Source organism: Amphiprion ocellaris, chromosome 7 (genome assembly GCF_022539595.1).
Source record: "Amphiprion ocellaris isolate individual 3 ecotype Okinawa chromosome 7, ASM2253959v1, whole genome shotgun sequence".
NCBI classification, from domain to species: Eukaryota; Metazoa; Chordata; class Actinopteri; family Pomacentridae; genus Amphiprion; species Amphiprion ocellaris.
In genome coordinates, this window is record NC_072772.1 from 8,396,824 (window position 1) to 8,407,557 (window position 10,734).

General features: G+C 41.0%; 1 long non-coding RNA gene across 1 annotated transcript; it reads right to left on the reverse strand.

The window, feature by feature from the left end:
• Window positions 1-8,765: 8,765 nt before the first annotated feature.
• On the reverse strand, window positions 8,766-9,910 carry LOC118470897 (uncharacterized). Its single transcript, XR_004848078.2, has 2 exons — window positions 9,707-9,910; window positions 8,766-9,203 (listed from the first exon to the last, which is right to left on the reverse strand). It is a non-coding gene; the product is annotated as an uncharacterized LOC118470897 (long non-coding RNA).
• Between the last annotated feature and the right edge of the window lie 824 nt (window positions 9,911-10,734).

The window sequence follows — 10,734 nt, forward strand, 5'->3', positions numbered from 1 at the left end:
GAAGAACTCAGATGGATGATCTAAATGTGAAATCAAGACTCATGGTCACAAGTTTTAAGGCTTCTGTTAACCAGAAAGTTCAAACTAACAGAGAAGTACTGAGAAACTTTTAAAACTTCAGTCCTCAGACTGTCTGAAGGTTCAAACTAACAGAGAAGTACTCAGGAACTTCGAGGATTTCAGTCCTTGGACTGTCTGAAGGTTCAAACTAACAGAGAACTACTGTGGGACTTACAAAATTTCAGCCCTGAGACTGTGTGAAAGCTCAGGTCCTGAGGACTCGGGAGGTGTGGAGGCTTTGGAAAGTCTTGGAACTGAGGGTTCAACCCCCCAGCACAAAGGCTGAAGTCCAACCTCCTGAGAAAAACGGTCGAGTCGAGACTCGAGTTAAAAAAAAACTTGAAAACGACAAAAAATAGATGATAAATGCGCAAAAAAAAGAAGAATTAGTATCTGAGCGAGTAGCTCAGGGGGATAAGAGGAGAGACTACAGAGTGGAAGGTCGCAGGTTCAAGACCCACCACTGGCCTTTTTCTTTGTTTGTCTTTGTCAGAATTTTGAGAAAATTTAAGAAGTGTCTGGTCTTGAACCAGCGACCTGCAGCTCCATAGGCAAATCCTTAACTCACTGAGCTACAGATCAGATAAAAAGAAATAAATTCGTCGTCCCTTTGGCATCGTAGTTCCTGAAGTGACCACATGGGTGGAGCCAAGGCGGAGTCTGGGTGGAGTCAGGGCGGAGAGTAGGCGGGGAGGTGGGTGGCGGCCTCCCCCCTCTACTCCCCCACCTCCCCTCACCACCCACCACACCTTCCCCCGCCCGACAAGTTCTTCGAGTCTCCACGAGTTCTTCCAGTCTCGACAGGTTTTCCCGAGTTTCTGGAGTTTCCACCAGGTCGGAGGCAGAACAAGTTGTCATGAAGAGGTGTTGAAGTCGGCCAGGATGGACTGACTTTTTACAGCGACTCGAAGGAAGACCACTAGAAGAGCAGGTCTTTAACCACCATCCATAAAATCCATGGAGTCGACTCCAGAGAAATGAAGGGAGGTCAACTTTTATCAACCTCCATCCAGATGTTCAACTTCATATCTTTACTTGGACATTTTTAGCACCACAAACCTTTAGTATCACACTTTATGATCATTTATTAGGACTTTAATGGAATCCGCCAGCAGATTTAGCTTTTGTTGACAAACTTTGTTCTTGTCATCGTGGGACTGCAGTATTTAAAAATGTTCCTTCTATTTGACCTCATGTTTATTAGTTTTAGTGGAGAAAGTTATTTTAATTGTCCATTAGTCTCTTAAAAACCAAGTAATAAATTGGATTAGTCAAGAGGTTTAAATTTCTTACTTTGTCATATTTTAATTATGACAAAAAATATAAAAATAAAGCATCTTGAGACAATTTGACCTGTAAGTGGCGTTATATAAATAAAATTGAATTAAAATTGTATGTATCTTGTAATGGAGTAATTCAGCCATATATGTTGGAAAACACATTTTCTTTGTCCATTAATCTGTTGATCGTTTTCTCCAGTAATTCATTTCTTGTTTTGGTTTATAAAATGTCAAACCCAAATATATTCAGCTTACTGTCATAAAAACCAAAAAGATTTACATTCATGATGCAGGAATCAGGCAGTTTTTCACTTTTTATCTTAGTTTAGTCAGAAAGATAGTTGATAATGTGTGAATTGTTGCAGCTTGTGAGCCGTAGAAGGTTTTAATCTTTGGGGCCGAGTGTCAAAAAACATTTAGAAACCAACATCAACAAAGCACTCAACAAAGGGAAATCCAACTTTTGCATGACAATGTCTAATTAAAGGACATTTATTTCCAATATAAATGTGTGATATTCATCCTCTGGAGCTTTCTCTTCACATCGTCTTCCACCTGGACTGGTTTGGTTGGGAGCATGTGCAACAAACATTTGAAAAACTGCACTTTAACATCAATGAATGACACTGAAGTTTAATCTCTACATAAATGAGACTGAGTCTGGATGTGCTGCTCTGTCATTAACTCCTAAGTTTAGGGAAAGTTCAAACAAAAGAGGACAGTTCAGAGAAGACTTGAGAATGAGCTTATTTTGAACAAACATCTCAGACTTTCTGAGCTTCAGCACCTCTAGCAAGATATTTTAACAACAAGCAACTCAAGAGATCCAGAAGTTGCAGAGAGTTAGCTTTAGCTGAGCCAAAGAACATGTGGGACGCTAACCTAGCAAACATTTCAGACTTTCCTCTGTGAATTCTGAGAAATAATTTACTATTTAATGACAGAGCTACACATCTTAACTCAGTCTCATTAAAACAGACTCTAATTCAGTGTCATCCATCCATATTAAAGTGCAGTTACCCAAAACGTTTGTTGCATGAGCTCCAACAAAACCTGTCCAGGTAGAAGGCCACTTTGACAAACAGGAAGTGGAAGATTCCAAGCAGATTTATAGAAGGGGGAACCGGACTGTACTAAGTGTGGTCGAGTATAAAGGGGTGTTTTGTGGGTTTTTAAGGCTGATAATGATTATTAGTGAGACATTTGGAGTAGATATTCATTTGCTGTAAATCAAAGTATTTAAAACCTTGGAGTTAAACTTAGAAGAACACAAACTCTAACAGAAAACTTTGTTGATATGTTTTTGTTTTGTATACAGATCTTAAGTTAAAGGAGTTTTATTCGTTATGTATAACCAATCAAATCACTCCAGAAGACAGAGCGACCACAGGTAGATAAAAGTTCAGAGCCAAACAAAGTAGTGCCATTTTTAAATGTATTTATTACCATAAATCAGTAAAAAATAAAATACTGATAATCAGTAAATCAGTCAGCCCACAATTACTACAATTCTACAATGTATGTCTCTTTGCTTTGACTTATTTGTACAGTATATGATGGCGTTTTTTTCATACCAAAGGCTATACTATGATGTTTTCTGAGAGACATACCATGCTACTGTGTTCTGGCCCTGGGCCGCTGCACTCCTCCTCTGTTGTTTTCTAGATTGTACTCAGCTGCATGCCTTCGTCCACCAGGCCTCCGTTGACTCGTCCCGCCTGCCGTCTCTGGAGCTGAAGCTGGATTGGAACAGACCAAAGTACAGTCCAATCACGATGCCAGCTGCCTCTCAAAAGGATCCTTCATCTGGCAGGTGGCGGCACTTCTTCTGAGGGGAAGCTGAGCTGGCCCTGCAGAACTTTGGAGATGTGTTCCAGTGGTTGGTGGATGTGTGGGGAGATAGAGAGGGACCTTTGAATTGTTCAGAAAGGAAAACAGGAAACCCATTGGTAGTTTTAGTTTACGGTGCTACTGCAGTGTGTTTTTGGGTTTTAAGAGGTGAACAGGAAGTGGTTTTTTTTCGTATTGATTATCTTTTACTTTGTTCCTGGTTGGAATGCCCATCAATGTCAACATGAAGTTCACTTTTAGTTCTGTTTATTTATTTTATTTTACTAACACCCATTTGTTTTTAACCCCCTCACATGTTGTGTTGTAAACTTACTCTTTCAAATAAATTCTCGTCTAACCCTCTGGAAACCAGCGTTTGAACTGTTTTTGTGTTGCTCCTCACCTACTGACAGCTGTGGACTAAAGGCTATACTGTGACGTTTTTAGAGCGACATGCTATACTATGATGTTTGTTGGGCGACACACCATACTATAGGCTTTTTTAATTGACATATTACTGTGACTTTTTTGTTGTAGTTTTTGTTGCTTTTTTTTTAGCAACATATAAGAATTCGAACAGTTTTAAAAGTTACTATACTTTTACTTGTGCAATGAAATTATTATTCTATGGCATTTTTTAGATGACATATTATACTCTGATGTTTTCTTGAATTACATACTATTTTGACAATATACTGCACTATGACATTTTTTGAACCACATATCATACATGACAATTTTAGGCAACATCCTATCATTTTGCGCTTTTTGAACCACATAATAATCTATGTTTTGTTTTTTTTCTTGCCAACATGCTGTACTATGAACTACAGGCCATACTATGTTATTCTTGAGTAAAGCATACTATACTTTGACATTTTCTGAACTACATTCTATACTATGGCGTTATACACAGAGTGCTTTGGTTACATATTGATTTATAATCTAGATTTTTTTCTGTTTTGTTTTTTGACGGCATTACCACAGACCTGACTGTGAACGCTGTCGACACCCACCTCAGGGAGACGCTGCCTAAGATCTCAAGGCTGCTTGGTCGTGGTCTTTCTGGCACGTACTCTTCCAAGATGAGCCGGGAAGTTTAACACTGATGGAATGACACCAGGTCTAAGCCGACAGCGCAGCGCAGACTTTCTGTGTGTGGAGACCGTGTCAGCAGTGCGCAATTGCGCACACGCCCAGCTTAGAGGGAACAGTGCCTGTGAGTAATAAATGTGTCAATCAGTCAGAGGTCTGTGTGTATAGAACAATCAAAAATGTGCAGCTGCTGAAAGACACAGGGGCAACTTCATTGCAGTTACAGAATTTGCAAGAAGTATGCCAAGTACAGAACTGTCTTTAACACGGTTGAAATTAATAAGAGAAAAGAGCACTAGATATGTAAGCCTAATCAGGTTCCACTGTGTGTGATAAACCACATCATCAATCATCTTCAGTTATTCTCCTCAGTAAATGAATATATTCATGCTGTACAGTAATTATTCCATAAACACATCACCTACTCCTAATTTACATTAAATAGCACATCCATTGCATTTTGTTGCAAATACATGCAAATAATCCTTCATTTTATATGCTGTAAGCTTATACTCCACTAATTACTGCATCCACGTTTGTAATGTGTTGTATGCCCACATTTCTGTTATCCACTTGACAGTTGCTATTCCTGCAAATATCAGTTATTTTTATATTATAAAAAGTGTGTTTTTCCTTACTTCACAAATGATCTTGATCCAGAGGAGGGGGAAGGAAAAATTAAAAAACACACCATTATTTAATTCTTCTGCTATCTGAAAATGATTAAACTACATGTTCCCTGTATGTTAACATCACCTGACACATTATTAAATCTTATTTTTAGCAGTGCTCCCTAGTTATATTTTCAGCTCATTAGTAAGAAAGTGCAATTTAACTGGTTTAACATAAATTCTATAATTTACCTGACCTAAATGTGACCTGTATAGCTTGAGATTTGTTGGCACGTCAGGTTCTCATGCTCTAAATGTCTGAGGCAAATAAATCTGTGGATGTTCTCAGTCATCCAGGTCATGATAAGTCTCAAGCAAGCATAAGTTATGGCAACTGGACTAACCTCGTGTGAGTCGAAAACGTTTCACCTCTCATCCAAGAGGCTTCTTCAGTTCTGAAAGCCTGGTGGGGAGTACCAGATATTTATCCACCAGGAGGGTGGTGGCAAAAACAAGTGGACAAAGACCCGAAACCAACAGACTCGTTAGGTGTTAATGTGAGTCGTTAGCCTTTGATGGGCGGTCGTTACCCCTCCCAGCCCTCTAGGAGGGTGGTTGGGGGTCACCTGACTGCAAGTGGGACAGATGGCTGCACCTCCTTGGGAGGGCTCTAAGAACGGCGTTGTAAGTGGGAGACAAGTGGTGTCTGAGGCCCCCTCCTCTGTTCAAAGATGGCCGTTCTAGTTTGACATGAATGGCTTCTTTTACCCCTCTCTCAAACCATCTGTCCTCTCTGGCTAGAATGCGCACCTTGTGGTCATCAAAGGAGTGCCCCTTCTCCTTGAGGTGGAGGTGGACTGCTGAGTCCTGGCCTGTGGTCGTGGCCCTCCTGTGTTGTGCCATGCGCTTGTGTAATGGCTGCTTAGTCTCTCCAATGTACAGGTCAGAGCATTCCTCATTGCACTGCACTGCGTACACCACATTGCTCTGTTTCTCCCTTGGAATTTTGTCCTTGGGATGGACCAGCTTTTGCCTCAGAGTGTTGCTGGGCTTGAAGTGTACTGGGATCTGGTGGGTGTTAAAGATCCTCCTGAGTTTCTCTGAAATTCCTGCCACATAGGGGATGACAATGTTGTTTCTCTTTTTGTGGTCCTCGTCTTTCTTATCCTCCTTGCGCTTTTTTTTGCTGTTTTGATAAAAGCCCAGTTTGGATAGCCACAAGTTTGAAGAGCAGAGTGAATATGTTTGTGTTCCCTTCTTTTTCCATCCGCTTCTGATGGGATGTTCTGTGCTCTGTGCTTTAAGGTACGGATCACCCCCAACTTGTGTTCTAGTGGGTGGTGTGAATCAAACAGGAGGTACTGGTCTGTGTGAGTGGGTTTTCTGTAGACCTCAATGTTGAGTTCCCCATTGGTTTCAATGCGTACCACGCAATCTAGAAACGCCAGACAGTTGTCTTGGACATCCTCTCTTGTGAACTTGATGTTTTTATCCACCGAGTTGAGGTGTTCTGTGAAAGGTTCGACCTCACCCTTCCTGATGGTGACCCATGTGTCATCCACATATCTGAACCAGTGCCTCGGGGAGTGGCCACTGAATGTTCTCAGTGCCACAATCTCCATTTCTTCCATGTACAGGTTAGCTACAATGGGGGATACAGGGGATCCCATGGCACAGCCGTGTTTTTGCCTGTAGAAACCATTGTTGTACTGGAAATAAGTGGTGCTGAGGCAAAGGTTAAGGAGGTCACACACCTGTTCGGGGGAGAGGTTGGTCCTCTCAGACAGAGAGTTGTCAAGCAACAGTTTTCTCTTTACTGTCTGTATTGCATCTCCAGTGGGAATGCAAGTAAAAAGCGAAGTCACGTCATATGAAACCATAGTTTCCTCAGGGTCTAAGCTGATTTTTCTGACCTTGTTTGTAAAGTCCATCGAGTTCCTTATGTGGTGGGGGGTGTCCCCCACCAATGGGGAAAGGATGGTGGCAAGATACTTAGCAATGTTGTATGTCACAGAGTTGATGCATGGCACAACACAGGAGGGCCACGACCAGAATCAGAATCAGAATCAGAATGAGTTTTATTGCCATTGTTCATGAGGTTCACAAACGAGGAATTTGACTCGGTGCAATGCTGCTACATTAAACATTTAACAAATAGTAGAGATAAAAATAAAGATAAAAATAAAGATAAAGATAAAGTAAATACTATAATAAAAGCTAACATCTACTATAATAAAAACTAACAACTAAGTACACTGTACAACAAAAAAGTGACTAAGTGAATAAAGTGACCAGTAGCAGCAGGTGGTGGGGGCCACCACGTAGTGCAAATATTGTAGTGCAAAAAACAGTGGTAATTGTTGATGAGTCGGTGCTGAGCTGCTGAACATAGGCACGTGTGTGTGACGTAGAGTCATCTAGTGTTCATCAGTCTGATGGCAGAGGGGAAGAAGCTGTTCATGTAGCGGGAGGTTCTGGTCCGGATGGACCTTAGTCTCCTGCCTGAGGGGAGGGGGGTGAACAGGCCAGGACTCAGCAGTCCACCTCCACCTCAAGGAGAAGGGGCACTCCTTTGATGACCACAAGGTGCGCATTCTAGCCAGAGAGGACAGATGGTTTGAGAGAGGGGTAAAAGAAGCCATTCATGTCAAACTAGAACGGCCATCTTTGAACAGAGGAGGGGGCCTCAGACACCACTTGTCTCCCACTTACAACGCCGTTCTTAGAGCCCTCCCAAGGAGGTGCAGCCATCTGTCCCACTTGCAGTCAGGTGACCCCCAACCACCCTCCTAGAGGGCTGGGAGGGGTAACGACCGCCCATCAAAGGCTAACGACTCACATTAACACCTAACGAGTCTGTTGGTTTCGGGTCTTTGTCCACTTGTTTTTGCCACCACCCTCCTGGTGGATAAATATCTGGTACTCCCCACCAGGCTTTCAGAACTGAAGAAGCCTCTTGGATGAGAGGTGAAACGTTTTCGACTCACACGAGGTTAGTCCAGTTGCCATAACTTATGCTTGCTTGAGACTTGTCTGAGGCAAATAATTCTGAAGAATTAGGAAGGATTCCTAATCTCATGATTGGGGAATCAAACTAATTACACTCCCTGTATTCCTCTAGCCATATCTCTATGTGTTTTTCAGTCTCTGCCACAAGTGCAGATTTCTCTTATTATAGCCTTTTCTCTCTCACTCTCATTGTACCACGGACTGTGAAGAAAGACATTAAGTTATCCGATTGTTGTCCAAAAGTTTTCCTGTTTCTCTGTCTGTCCTCTTTGCTTTTTTTCCTCTCTATTTCTCCTTTATCTTTCTCTCTGCATTTTTGGACTTCTCTTTATCTCAGCAGGGGTTTTGCTATCGGTGCTGGATGAATGTTTAGTTTTCTGTGTAGATGTCTTTCCAGATGTGTCTTCATCACAGCGTGACATTTTCAATGTCCTGTCAAAAGTTGATTAAAGTTTAGTGATGGGACTATAATGTCACATGCAGCATATGCAATAACATCCACTGCTGCTGCAACTGGAGCCTGCTGAGTGTCTTATCTCTGGTAAGCATCAGCTTTTCAGTAACTGAGGAGAAACTGTTGAAATTTTCAGTTGATGTCATGGCTGCCAGGCTCATCACAAATATGGTACGTTCACATTGCTCTGACTTTTTCCAAAGGGTCACTGCCTTTCCTGTCTCTCTTTTTTGTCAAAAGTTATTGGAAGACTGACAAATTCACAGCTGCTTCAGAAAAAAGTTGGGTCATGCCAGTATCAGACATCAGGGAAGGCTGGAGATTGGAAGATACATGTGTAGCACTTGCTTAGATGTGGGCCAATAGCAAAGCTAGGTAGTTAACTAGGTTCTGGAGGAGTTAGTTAAGAAACAGATATATTTGCAATTTATAACAGCCGGCAGATTTATTGCAATTTAACACAATAAACAATTGTGTTACAGTACAATATAAAAAAGTTAGAAAACCCCAAAAACACAAAATAGAGTCTCTTTGCATAAGAAAATAAACAGTAAAATAAAACAGAAAATGTCCTGAATGTCTCTCTTGGGGGTCTCCTTGGTTTGTGTCCCTCCTTGTGTCACTTGTTCATTAAAGTTTTCTCTCTTTACCTCTACTCTACCCGGGTAGGATAAATGTGTGTAGTTCTGATTGTTCCTTATCTGGAAATCCTTGGAAACAACACAGTTGATTCTTCCAACGACGGTTGAAACAGCTGGCCACACTGCCTCAAACGTTCCTCTCCAGAAGTTCTCGCTGGGTCTGGCTCGCCATCGCGTTCAGCAGAAACTTAATCCAAGTATCTAATCCAGTCAAAAAACCAGTCTGCACATACAGTACAGAGCAATCAGCATAAATCATCACAAAGTGCTTCTATTCTATATCAAAATGAATGAATGAGATCTCATCAAATTCCAAAATCCATGTTCTTAGCTGTTCTTTACACTGTTTTTAACCCTATTCAAATTTAAGGCCTTTCAGTGCAACTTTAAGAGCATTCCAGTCAAAAAATACATTATTCTGAAATGTTAAATTCACAGAAGAATAACTGTATCATATTTAACCTGAAATAACTCATTTTCCATGAATTGAATGATTTTAACTTTCAAAACAACATTAAACCAACAATAGTTGTTTAACATACACTTATCATGAATTAGCGTTATGTAAACACATTTAAACACAATATTACAAAACATTCAATGCTTCAGGAATTTACTCCAACTGGTTTTAGCTTATCTTAACTCTATACACGCAGACATGAAATAGCTACGCTGCACAAGCTAGCGGTTTGCTACGCTATTAGCTTAGTTAGCTACTTAACTCACCGGAGCATCAATAGATGAAAACACCACCCGACTCGTTTACCACCGGAGCAACACACCGTCAAAAAGTAAACCGAACCGGTAGGTTTCCATCATCTTTCATACTGAATTCGTCAGCTAATTTAGCTGGTTTATTTCTACTTTCCTGCTATTTTATTTCTTCGTGGCTTAGCTTCTGCTACTCCTCTCCTCTCCTCTCTGTGTCTCTGCGCGCCTGCAGCAGCGTCTGCTCAGAAGGGCTGCGCAGAAGATCCAACAGACCCGACGTCAGGGAGTTAACCCTTTAGTGGCCATGCATTTCTATGCAGGTTACACATGCAAAGTGATCATTTCAGTGTTTAAAGTGGTGGTCTCATGATACCTCACTTTCAAAGCTGGGAGAATCACAAAATACAGACTAAAATTAAAAAGAACTGTCAATTTTTTTGCAGCAAGAAACACTGAAAAATATCTTGACTTTTTGTCTTTAGTATGGGTTAATGCCCCCAATACTGCATTTTACATTTTCAATAATTTGTAACGGTGTACAGCAGGTCTGCTGTCACAAATATTCGGTGTTGAAGACATGACTAAAACACCATCATGGCAATTTTTCTTAACTTCCCCTCTTGAGCCACAGAAGATGTTACGCAACAGTTTTACCAGAGTGTGAGGCACTCTTAGTGATGACTAAATCAAATGCTGAATGTCATGTTTTAAATAAGTGGAGTATGCCTTTAAGACACTGACATGTGTACCAAACCATCTAAAAATGATTGTTTTGCAAGCAGACAACTATTTTAATTGTACTTTCCCCTCAATCTCTTATTCAGGGAGCCAGAGCTCTTGTTTACATGACATTTAAAGAAATCAGGTTACTGCAAACAATCTGATGACAGTCTTATAATTAGGAAATCAACGTGTTGACTGTAGCTCAATGCAAAGCACAATATTCTGTCTGAGGTTTGTTTTACCTGAGTTCAAATAGATGCCACTGTGTCCTTTGCTTTGCTACTTCCTGGTGCGTTATGGATGTGATTATCTATCTGTGT